Below are 12,648 nucleotides of genomic sequence, written 5' to 3'. Positions count from 1 at the left end.
AATCTCTGCTTGTCTCTTAGCCTCCCAGTTGCTGATTTCTAGTTGGTTCCTCGGGGGCTTGGCCCGCATGTGTGTAGTTTAGGAATCAGCCAAGCACTTGTGAGGAATTTGATGCTGATTTTGGAGTTTCAACTGTGGCTCCCTTTTGTCTAAGATTTTGTCCCCTTGATTATTAGTGATTCTGGTATCTTTGAACTCCAATTTCTGTCTCCTCAGCATGGTAAGACTTCACCTTTCTGGCTTGATTTTTGAGCTTGATTTCCTCCTGCATTATGTGAACTGGGAGGCCCCCCTATGGGAAAAGTCAGATAAATACGGAGGTCACTTAATATCCTTTGTCTTTTTTTCAAAGATCTTCTACTGAACAATTTCTGCCTGCTTTGAGTTGCATTGTTTTTTTTATGTTTTGTCTAGGGTTTATCATTATTATCAGCATGATAACATAGTTTATCTCATAGAAACAACTCCATCATTATGTCATTCACTGTGTTACATTTCCACTATTTTCCTAACTTATTTGACCCCTGTGGCTTCCCTAAAGCATGAGTTTGTAACCCCTATTTTAAATTTATAGTTTTTGTATTTTTTTTATTAAATTTGTTTTGTAATGGATGCTGAGTTGTTGTTTTAATCTGAAACAACAAACCTCTCAGTGAGAAGGAACTCTTTTCCTGGATTTACAAAGAGATAGAAATGATATATCCCATAAGTGAGAGATCTGAACACTATGTGATGAGAGCATCCTGTGGAAGGAAGGCATAGGCCAGACCTCCAAGCAAACGATGCTTTCGGGAGGCAAGACTCTAGGCTTCTGGATCCCCAGCTTCAGCAAAGATCACCTGCCCTATTGGAGATCTGGAAACAGAGATCAGAGGGACTCAAAGAGAAGTCAGTGGTGATCATGGTAACCTTGATGTCCATTTCTTTACAATCACGAAAACCTCCCAGAATCTGGAGCAGTCCTGGGAAGTATCCCCCGTAGAACTGGAACTATCATTCCTCACCAACACAATGAATGGGACTTGAGAGCCAGAATTCAGTTCATATAAAGGAAATAGAAAAATGTGTGCTCTACAGCTGAGAGTCCTTTTTTGCTGTCCCATAGTAGACAAGGTGACACATTTATAGACCCTTTACACAAGGTACATATCAGAGCACACCAAAGCATACTTTTGCAAAACAGTGTTTTATGGATGGATCATGTCAACACATATGAGATCAGGGGATCCTGCTCCCCATGACATCACTTGACCCGTCAATTACTGTGTCCGAAGAAAGAGATACTCGTAAAAGTGAACTCTGTATCTTTAGACCAGGTAATGGTTCCGGGCAGCCCCCAGATCATCTATAGGAGAATAGAGAGTTCACAAGCCTTTTTCCCATGGCTCAAAAAATTACAACCGTGAGAAGAATTTTTAGAAGGCTAAAAGGGAAGAGATTGTCCTCCAAGATGGAGCAAACACGAACCATGCTGGGCTTTCCAAATGTGAGATGTGACCTAGATGAGCTTCAACTATTGATATGCTTTTCAAAAGTAACTTTTATTGTATTATTATTTATTCTTTTACTGAATGAATCTTGAGCACTTACTCAATAAGGGCAAAGCACTAATTTAGGCATCAAGAACGCTAGAGGGTCCTAATTAGAAACAGTTCTACTTCTGGATAAGGTATCTAAAAACATAGGAGACTTCCTTTGTTTATCAGAATGACTGGGAGTTTCAACTGATGTTATTAACTGCCAAGGACTTAGGAATGGTTTAAGTGTGGTGCAATGTACACGATGTTCCTGCAAACAAAGAATACCAATAGCACCCGCCCTGGTCAGCTTGTTCAAGAACACAGAAACCACTCTAGCTATTTCAAATGAAAAACGACTTACCGTGAATTTGGCATGGTCAAAGCCATCGTAAGTACAAGTCAAAGAAGGCTCTTGCTAACTCTCAGGTTTGCTGTTATGCAGAGATTTATGAAGTTGCTCCTGCCACCCTGGTCAGGAACTACAGGAATCCAGCACCGATAGTCACAGCTATCTTCACAAAGGGATGCTCTGAGGTTGCTACCAACCACAGTTTATCTCTGTACCCAGGGAAAAATAAAGGCCTTCTGCTCCCTTATTGCCTTTCCAAATCTAAGCCAGAACCTAACTGACAGGATCCTGGAAAAGGTAGTGCCCTGTTTCCTGGTTCCTGTGAAACACAGGAAAAGCAGAGATTAGAGGTTCTCAAACCCTCGCAGCTCTGGGAAGGCAGAGATTATGGTTCAAGTCCAGCCAAGACAGAAGGAAATCTGTAAACATCTTGGACTTACCATTGAAACCTCAGAAGAGTCTTGCTTTAGGAGAAAGGAGCGTGTCTCAGAACTATAATTTAAGGAGCCTAAATTTAAGGACAAATATGAAATAGACCTACTGTAACAAAACCTAAAATCAAGTCTCTGCGGAATCAAGGATATCCACCAAGTTTTAACTGTCTGCCAGAATGAAACTGTATACTTGTTAAGGGAAGAAAGCAGAACTTCAAGTGTCTGCATGATACTGTACATGATACTATATTGTACATGATGCTTAGAATCCAACATAAACTTACAAGGAATGCATAAATACGGGAAAATCGGTTCATAACTAAAAGGAAAGCAGGCAATAGAAATAAAGTCTCAATTACCCAATGTTGGAAGTAGCAAACAAGGACTTTAAAACAGCTATTATAATTATGGGGTGGCTGGGTGGCTCAGTCAGTTAAGCGTTTGACTTCAGGTCATGATCTCACAGTTCACGAGTTGGAGCCCCACGCTGGGCTCTGTGCTGACAGCTCAGAACCTGGAGCTTGCTTTGGATTCTAGGTCTCCCTCTCTCTCTCTGCTCCTCCCCTGCTCACACTCTGTTTCTCTCTCTCTCCCTCAAAAATAAATAAATAAATGTTTTAAAAACTAAAAAAAAAAAGAAAAAAGAAAAACAAAACAGCTGTTATAATTATATTAAAGGACATTTAGGACAATATGGACAAAATGCATGAACTAATGGGGGATTTTAGTAGAAAATTGAAAGTGTAAAATAGAACCAAATAAAAACTCTAGAGCTAAAAAATGTTTAAAATGAAAAATTCATTGGAAGGGCTTAAGAGCAGAATGGACACACAGATGAAAGGATCAATGAACTTGAATACAGTTCAACAGAACTTACTCAAAATGAAGTATAGACAGAAAAAAAAAAAAGAGAACAGAGTGCCTGTGATCTAGCGACAAGAACATACAGCGTAACACAGAGGTCCGGCTTATCAAAGACAAACCCAAGGTCAAAGACATTCAGCAGATCCCATGCAGGATAAAAAGAAAGATCTCACTTAGGTATGTCATAGTCAGATAGGTAAATTCAAAGACCAGGAGATGAATCTTAAAAGTAGCCAGATAAAAGAGACATAGTATAGTCAGAGAGGCAATAATAAGAGTTATGGCTGAGTTCTCCTTAGCAAAGAAATGGAAGCCAGAGAACAATGAAATAACCTCTTTGAAGTATCAAAAGAAAATGTGTCTACCTAAAAGTTTACATCCATTGAAATTTTCCTTCACTGTGAAATGTGAAAGAAAAGACTAATTCGGGGGGCCGGGGGGGGGGGAATGGCCAGAATGAATCATCAGCAGTTTTCAACACAAAGCATACTAAAGGATGCATGTCAGGCAGAAGGAAATGGTCTTGGTGAAAACTTAGACCTGCAAAAACTGAACACTAGAAATGGTAAACATGTGGGTAAAATGGAAAATAGGGTTTCTTAATTTCTTTACAAGTCAAGTAAGTGTTTAATGCAAAAATAATAAAAATGTGCTGCAGAGCTTATAAGAGAGAAGTAAAATGTATGATATAACTACACAGGGGTGCCTGGGTGGCTCAGTTGGTTAAGCCTCTGATTTCAGCATCAGGTCATGATCTCGTGGTTCATGAGTTCAAGCCCTGCATTAGGCTCTGTGCTGACAGCTCAGAGCCTGGAGCCTGCTTCAGGTTCTGTGTCTCCCTCTGTCTCTACCCCTACCCCCCTCACTGTCAGTCTCTCTCTCAAAAATAAATAAACATTTAAAAAAATTTAAAAAACTAGCACAAAGGGCTGGAGGGGGTAAATGGAATTATACTGTTTTCAGTTTTTTATATTGCATATGAAATAGCACAATATTAGTTTTATGGAGATGGTAATAAGGTTGGGATGTGTATTGCAATGCCTAGAGCACAAACAAAAATAGGGAAAAAAAATAGTTCAAAAGCCGACAGAGGCAATAACATGTTACACTAACAATTATTCAATTAATCCAAAAACAAATAAAATAAATAAAAGGCAGAAAAGATGGAACAAAGGAAGAGATAGGGGAGAAGTAGAAAACCAATGTTAAGATGGGAGATTAATCTAACCACGTCAATATTTACATTAAATAAAAAGATAACTGAACACTCTAATAATGTTAGAGAGTGTCAGGTAAAAGAGAAAGACCCAATTGAATGGAAGATACTTTAAAGAGACAAATAGCTTGAGAATTTTAAAAAGTGGGAAAAAAATACCATGCAAACACTAATCACAAGAAATATAGTGTGGCTATATTATCAGACAAAGTAGGCTTTGTGATGGGGGTATTAAAGAAGATAAGGAGGGATATTTCATAATTATAAAGGGGCCAAAATATGAAAGACATTATAAGAAAAAAATTACAGACCAATATGTCTCATGAGCATAGACGTAAAAATCTTCAATAAAATGTTAGAAAATGAAATTCAGTAATACATAAAACTGATACTACATATGACTAAGCAGCATTTATCATAGGAATGCAAGGTTGGTTTAATACCTATAAATGAATTAATACAATTCACACCTAATGGAATAAAAAAACAAATCATACGATCATGTCAGTATATGCAGAAAATGCATTTGACAAAATTCAGCACCTAATCAGGATGAAAAATAAAAGCAACAACATTGCAGCATGTAGGAACAGAACCTCCTAGAATTGGAAAAGTGCACCTATGAAAAGCCTACATCTAATATACTTACTAAGATATTGAAGAGTCCACCCCAACCTCCTAACATCATAAACAAGTCAAGGATTCTTAATTTAACAAATTCTATTCAGCATGCACTAGAGATCCTAAACTGTACAACAGGAAAAAGAAAAATTTAAAAACAGGAAAGAAGATGGAAATAAAGGCATAAAAATTGAAAAACAAGAAAGTGGTGAAACTGTCTATTTGAAGACTATCCATAACTAAATACACAAAAAAAATCTAATGCATTCTATACACCACTAGAAGTAATACGTGAATTTAGCAAGGTCAATCTATACACTAGCAATCCACGATTCCAGTTATGGAGTGAATAAGTCATGGGGATGAAAGGTATGGCATAGGGAATAAACAGGAAAAAATATATATTGGAAAACGCAAAATGTTAGGAGAACAATTTAAAAATCCTCTTAAAGCAGACTCTTCATTGTTTGCTGTCCAGTGGGGAACAGATAAGTGAATATATACCTAATGTCATTGAAAGTCTTAAGGTTTTAAAAAAAATAACATACTCAAATCCTTCAGAGAGGCACCCCAGATAATAAAGCCAAAGTCTCCATAAGCCCCAAGACATAACCAATGTCAATAGGTAGTTTTTTATTTCTGGTATTTCCTATGCACGTGCTCACGTATTTTTTCTAAAAATGAGGTTACGCTACCAAATTGTGTACCATGATTTAAAGTCTAAGCACCCAAGTCTAAAATCTGATTTATACACCTGCAATTATTCACTGGGTTACCAGAGGTTGTATTCCCTTGTCTTATTCAGCATGGAGGTTATCTGTTGCTAATGTGTTTATAACTTGGTGGAGAAGGTGAATTCAGATCAATTGAAATCCCAAAGTGGAAATAAATCAGCTGCCTCAGAATATTTTTGGAATGGTACAGTGTATAAATGAACTGACTTTAAAGATAAATATAGTAACCAGTAGAGTACAGAGGGAAGAAAAGATAATGCTTAATGTCACGCTGATACTTGTGGACAACAGGTATTTTGTCACTAGATTCCAATGCTACTATTACTTTATAATTGTGGCTTTCCACCTTCTTTTTAGCAACAGACTTCTTTCTTCAAATGAAATTTTATCAGGAACCCAAATTAATGAAACAGATACAACCATAGCTATTCTGATTGACTAGTTTGCCAAAAAGCTAGTTTGTCAAGGCCACATCTTCTGTCCTACCCACGTGCCTCGTTCCCCAGAAGAATTTCTAGAACTCCAGGGAAGTTTGGAAACCATCAGTTTAAAAGACAACAGTTTTGTCTATTCTTTTACTCATCTTCATCTTCCCTCTCCCTAATATCATTCCTTTCTCTCCTTTTGTGAAAACTTAGTAACTAATTAAGAAATAAATTGTTTTATATTTTACGGGTTTGGGTCATATAATCAGAAGAATAGTTGAAAGATTAAGATGTTATGATCAATAAATTTAAAGTGTCATCAAATGAATGTTTCATTTTGATAATTTTCAAATCAGTGCAGGGACACCTGGGTGGCTCAGTCAGTTAAGCATCTGGTTCTCAATTTTGGCTCAGGTCATGATTTCAGTTTGTGGGATTGAGCCTTGGGTTGGTCTCTATGGTGACAGGGTGGGGCCTGATTGGGATTCTCTCTCTCCCTCCCTCTCTCTCTGTCCCTGCCCACCTCAGAATAAATAAACATTTAAAAATTAAATTAAATTAAATTAAATCAGTGCCTTTGTTGGCCCTTAGTTTTCAATTTAATAATCAGCTCCATTGTTTCCATCAGGAATTGACTTTCACTGTGGGATTCTCACCTGAGAAATTAAGAATGGGATATATATGAATGTTCAATATGTTAAAAATGTAATGGGCATTGTAATTTTCCATCACAGCAAAAGCTCATACACAATTTTAAAGTTCTAGATTTCGACTGGAAATGTATCAGCTGGCCAAGCTATCTCCAGTTATCTCATGCTGACTTAGGCTTTATTGATTCTATTCATATTTGATCTAGTAAAGATCAAAGGAGTCATACAAATTCTCATCACAAGAAAACAAATGTTGTAACTATGTATGGTGGTGGATGTTAACTAGACTTAACGTGATGATTGACATGGAAATGTTGGGGTTCAAAGAAAACAGTCAAGAAAGAATTCTTGAGAAGCCTTTGGTGCAAACAGGTGGTTTTATTAAAGCACAGGGACAGGACCCGTGGGCGGAAAGAGCTGCACTGGGGTGTCAGGAGCAATTGATTATACACCTTCAAGTTGACAGAGGGTTAGGGATAGTGTAAATCTCGAAGGAATTTTGGAAGCAAGGTTTCCAGGACCTTGAGGGGGCTAGCTATTGTTAGGAAATGGCCATTTATTACTGTTTACTAAAACCTTAGTCATGAGACCCTTCAGATGTTATATCAGTGGGCTGTATGCCTGGAGGATGATTGCTAACAAATATATTGGGAGGTAGATATGAAGGAAGCTTCCAAAGAAATTTTAAATGTTAAAGGAGACTTCCAGGATCCTGGAGGTTGGGATGATATTAAGATAAGGTTGCCTCTTGCCCTTAGGAAAGTCTTAACATGGAGGCAGTTGAGTTCCTAAAGGAAGGTCACTCTACCTGTCTCAAGGACTTGTCAACGGGCTTTAAGTTGGTAAGGAAATTTCAGTTTGTTTTTTTCTTTTGCCTTTGTTTCCCACATCAATGGTCATTTTGCAATGTATACAAATACCAAATCATTATGTTGCCTGCCTGAAAGTATTATAGTGTTATATGTTGATTACCTCTCAATAAAACGTAATTTTATAAAAGATAAAGGGAGATGAATTTTTATCTAATAAATGCAACTCATTTGGTATTCTACATCTTCAAATCATGGAGTGCACCTAGGGAAAGCCATAAAAGGATTACTTGAGGGGGGCGGGGGATAAGATAGTGCTGACCTTCAATAAATAACACTTTTGTTGAATTTTGGTCTTTATCAGCTTTCTTCCGGAGTGCACATACCACTGAATTTTCCTTGTTTCTCTCCTGGTTCTCAGTACCCTACTTTGCCTCCTTTAAACTTCTCTCTACCCTCTTACCTTGAGACAAAGTAGGAAGATGCTTTGAATAAAACGCATTCAGTTCAATTTCTGTTTCCCCATCTTCCTTTGCTTTCATGGGGGCCAAGCATCAACAGCAGGCAGCTATGATTTAAGTGTGTCTGAAGGAGATAGAAACAACACAAGTTTGGCTGAGGGGAGATTTATTTTTATCAGGGATGAGAGTGGCACCGTAAGGCATGTTTTAAAGCAGAGAGCTCTGTGCTCGATAGAATTACATACAGAGATAGAAGTATTTTATTTCCTCCACTTACTGCCCAGCAGAGCTAACAAGAGTGAAACAATTTATCAGAATAATAATTAATTTTATCCCAGCACTGGTCTAACAAGTGCCTTTCATGTGAATCAGCATCATAAGTCTCCGTTTTCATGAAAATAAATGAATGAAGTAGGTCGAGGTGGTAAATCTAGACCAATAAGGTTAGCTGTTAAGGCAATTCTGAAACAAAGGATTTCGGCTCTAGTAAGCAGACACCAGCCAGTTGCATTGTGTTTGGAATCCGCAGCTGAATATGGCTTTGAAGCGAACAGACAAAAGCAGTGACAGACTCAAAAGAATGAAACTACTGTAAACCAATGCCGAGGAAGGAAAGGGGCTGCCTTTTCATACCATTGGTTAATTACCAAAAGCGTGTTTTGTATCCCTGTTTTCAGAGCTGGAGCTGACAGTTAACATTTATATTTCAAAACTTTAGAGTTTCCCTTACTTTATAGTACAGTTTCTGCTAGAAAGGCATACATTCAATAGGTTCAATAGGTTCTTTTTCACAGCAAAAGAAGTTACTCTGTTATTCAATTGCGTCCTGAAAGCAAAGACTTAAGGAAAAGTCTGTAATCAGTTTTGGAAAATTGAAACTAAAGCTAGAGAAAGTTTACAAAACGCATTTTCTTGTATGGATTACATAGACATAGGAAGAGGTAAATTTTATTTATTTATTTATTTATTTATTTATTTATTTATTTATTTATTTATATGAAATTTATTGTCAAATTGGTTTCCATACAACACCCAGTGCTTATCCCAAAAGGTGCCCTCCTCAATACCCATCACCTACCCTCTCCTCCCTCCCACCCCCCATCAACCCTCAGTTTGTTCTCAGTTTTTAACAGTTGGAAGAGGTAAATTTAAAGAGTATCTGTGGGTATGTAGTATCTCTGGGTGTTTGTATGAAATGGAGGGTATAGGACAGACAGGACAGATTATACTTTGGCTAGGTCAGTCCCTTCCTCCTATACTTGTGGCTCCTAGCTTCTCTTCCTATACCTTGAAATCCACAGTCCCACACAAACTTGGGTACCAACATGAAGGAGGTATTCAGTCTTTGATGAAAAAGTGAATGAATGGGTAAAACGATTGAATAAAAATACTCCTTGTGAAAAACTGTCTTTTATAACAAGTTAGTCTTATAAATTATATCCTCAAGATAAAAACAGATGGTAAAGGAATGCTTATTTTATTTCCCAACCAAAAATGCTGATTTAAAAAGGTGTTTCCTATGACTGTCAAATCCATGTAGATCTCTATAATGGCACAAGTATCCTTGACCTTCTCCGAATTCCCCCAACAGTCATCAAATGGGCACTTGAAGTTTTTTTTTATTACCTTTGTTTTCATTTGTTTAACAGTCACTAAGAAGTAAAGTTTACAACTGATTTATAAAGTCATAAAATACTTCCAGTGCTAAAGGAGTAGGAAATTTTATTTTACAGTTTCTTTCATATTCATAAATGAGATTGTATTTTATATTTAAGTAATTAAAAATAATTTGGAGAAAATATGCTGAATATATTTGTATATTCCTCTTGAATGCTATTTTATTTTATTTCACTTTTTCATCACTTTAGGGTTTGGAACACTGCATGCATGTTTGATCATTGATTGTAAGATATGGTATTTTTTTCTAAAGTGCCTCTAAATAAGAAGTGATTGAAATTGATCAGCCTGAAAGAAAATGCCAACGAGCATATTATATGCAGGGGAGAATTCCAGGTAGAATTCAAAATTTTTGCCATGGAAGCCAGAGATGATCTTGAGAATTAAGCTGGAACTCAGTAATAAAATGCTTAAATATTGGGGACTTTTATTACTTTCCATAACCCTCAATATCAAGCAAAGTATCCTACAAAAACAGATATTATAGAATAAATTATCACACTTATATGGGATTGAAAAAGAAATACATGAGAAAACTACCACTGGAGAAGTGGGGGAATTATATAGTTTTTGTATTTCGTAAAGAGCTCTGCTATATCATAAGATTATCTTAGATTCGTTTAGCACTAAAAGTTTTTAAGGATCTACAGACATTTGATTATTATAATGTGGGTAGTGAGTGGGGTAGGCAAATTGAAGACGGTTGAGATTCTGAATGTTTACATGACTTATCCAAGGTTACTCAGCTGATAGATGGTGAAACAAGCATTAGAATTAAGATTCTGGGGGACGCCTGGGTGGCTCAGTTGGTTAAGGGGCTACCTTCAGCTCAGGTCATGATCTCACAGTCTGTGGGTTCAAGCCCCACGTCAGGTTCTGTGCTGACGGCTCAGAACCTGGAGCCTGCTTTGGATTCTGTGTCTCCCTCTCTCTCTGCCCCTCCCCTGCTTGCACTCCATCTCTGTCTCTCTCAAAAATAAATAACACATTAAAATTATTTTTTAAGAATTAAGATTCTGGGATGCCAAATTATACCACGTCCATTGCTTCTATGCATGAGCCAGGCAGCCCTTAACCACAACAATAATTTCACCACCAGTGACCATCAAAAAGCATTCCATGTTATTTCTCTAACTCCCTGTAACTCCTTTTCTCTGCCTCCAAGATTGCCTACCAATACGACCTGCTTCTAGTCTTCCCATGACAAGAAACCTAACCTCCATGAAAATTCTGTTCCCAGAAAGTATTACATCCGTTTAGAAACTTCATTGAGGATATTGCGAGAAGTTGATATCTCACTAGCAACTCTGTCTTGTTCTATCCCCACAGACTAACAACCAACAAGTTCTGTTATGGAGCGTTTTCAAGGAATTTCTTACCCATTACACAAGGAAATTTGATGGACAATGTTTACATATGCTTTTGAAATACGTTGTGTTTGTGACATTATACAGGTCACATTGTACCTGCTTATTTAGCATGGTGTGTTACTCTCATTTTCATTCCTATCAAAGTCTTAGTTTTTTTTTTTTTTTTTATGTTTTTTAACACAAATTCAATATGAAGACCAAATTAACAGGTTACTATAGAAGTACAAGTACTTACGTGGCAAAAGTGTATTTCTTTCTCTTAGGTGTTTCATCATTTAAAAATTATTTAATTTTGTTGAAAATTTTATGATCCATTTTTTAACAGTATAGAAAATATATAGGGAAGACACGTTTCCCCTCCCCACCCTGGACCCTCTAGATTTGCTCTCCAGCAGCAACCATATTCAATGGATTAGTCCCTTATGCATCTTTCTGAAAGGTATTAATACTTCCTTTTTTAAACACCATTCCTTCTTTTCACGTTGTTATCAATCTTGCATTTTCCCACTTAAACCATCAGTGAGTGAGGAGTTACAAGTTTATCTCTTTTCAATATTCTGCTGTAATTTTTATTTCCATTAAAGTTACACATGTGCACAGAGGCAAATTCAGTGACTGCAGAAACAGCAAGTTTTGCCATTTCTTGTTCGCCAGAGGCAGTCACATTAAAAATTCTAAGTTGGGGCGCCTGGGTGGCTCAGTCGGTTGAGCATCCGACTTCGGCTCAGGTCATGATCTCACAGCTCGTGAGTTCGAGCCCCGTGTCGGGCTCTGTGCTGACAGCCCAGAGCCTGAGCCTGCTTCTGCTTCTGTGTCTCCCTCTCTCTCTGCCCCTAACCCACTCACATTCTGTCTCTGTCTCTCTCAAAAATAAATAAACATTTAAAAAAAAATAAAAATAATAAAAAAAAATTCTAAGTTAATTCTAGTATTTATTTGCTTATCTCTAAATACCATGTTTATATTTCTACTACTTGATATTTCATTTTTAGGCATGATATATTGACTTTTCCCTTTGGAAGATAGTATTTATTGCTCTTTCAACCATACATCCCGCACCTGCCACACCTCTACACTTATCATCAGCTCTCCGTCAAATATCTTACTTTTGCTTATACCCGTATTCAGTGTTCTTATTACTACGGCTAAGTAAACAATCCTCAAGTCTGAACTATGAAGCGTATACTATGGTTACTTTTCCTATAAAATAAAGTCGTCTTTCTTGGTCACCAAATGTTCTTGTACTTACAATTAATACAACCCAAGGCAATCCCGCCAAATGTATGAATCTTCTCTCAAAACATCAAATATATATTTTATCAATTTATCTTCCTAAAACATCTCTCCTGGAACCTTCTGGCCTGCTCCATTTGGGACAGGTTGTTCCCTGGTTTGGTTACATATTATGTATTTTGAAATCTTACTTCAACACCATTCTAGGAGGGAGAGCTCCTTTACCTTTTTATTGTGTTGGGTCCCAGGTTTTTTTTTTTATTCTCTTATTTTGGTGGGGTGCAT

The 12,648-nt window shown here is 37.1% G+C and overlaps 1 protein-coding gene across 1 annotated transcript in view; it reads right to left on the bottom strand.

Annotated features, from left to right (window-relative positions):
• CB1H4orf47 (chromosome B1 C4orf47 homolog) overlaps positions 1–12,648 on the bottom strand; it is a 533,217-nt gene that overhangs the window by 13,208 nt on the left and 507,361 nt on the right. Inside the window, exon 15 of the transcript XR_008295851.1 lies at positions 8,086–8,207. The gene's annotated coding sequence lies outside the window, so the exon portion shown is untranslated. The remainder of the gene's footprint in view (positions 1–8,085; positions 8,208–12,648) is intronic.

Source organism: Acinonyx jubatus, chromosome B1 (assembly GCF_027475565.1).
Source record: "Acinonyx jubatus isolate Ajub_Pintada_27869175 chromosome B1, VMU_Ajub_asm_v1.0, whole genome shotgun sequence".
Classification (NCBI taxonomy): domain Eukaryota; kingdom Metazoa; phylum Chordata; class Mammalia; order Carnivora; family Felidae; genus Acinonyx; species Acinonyx jubatus.
Note: the sequence above shows the minus strand (reverse complement) of the source record. Positions and strands in the feature narration are given on the sequence as shown.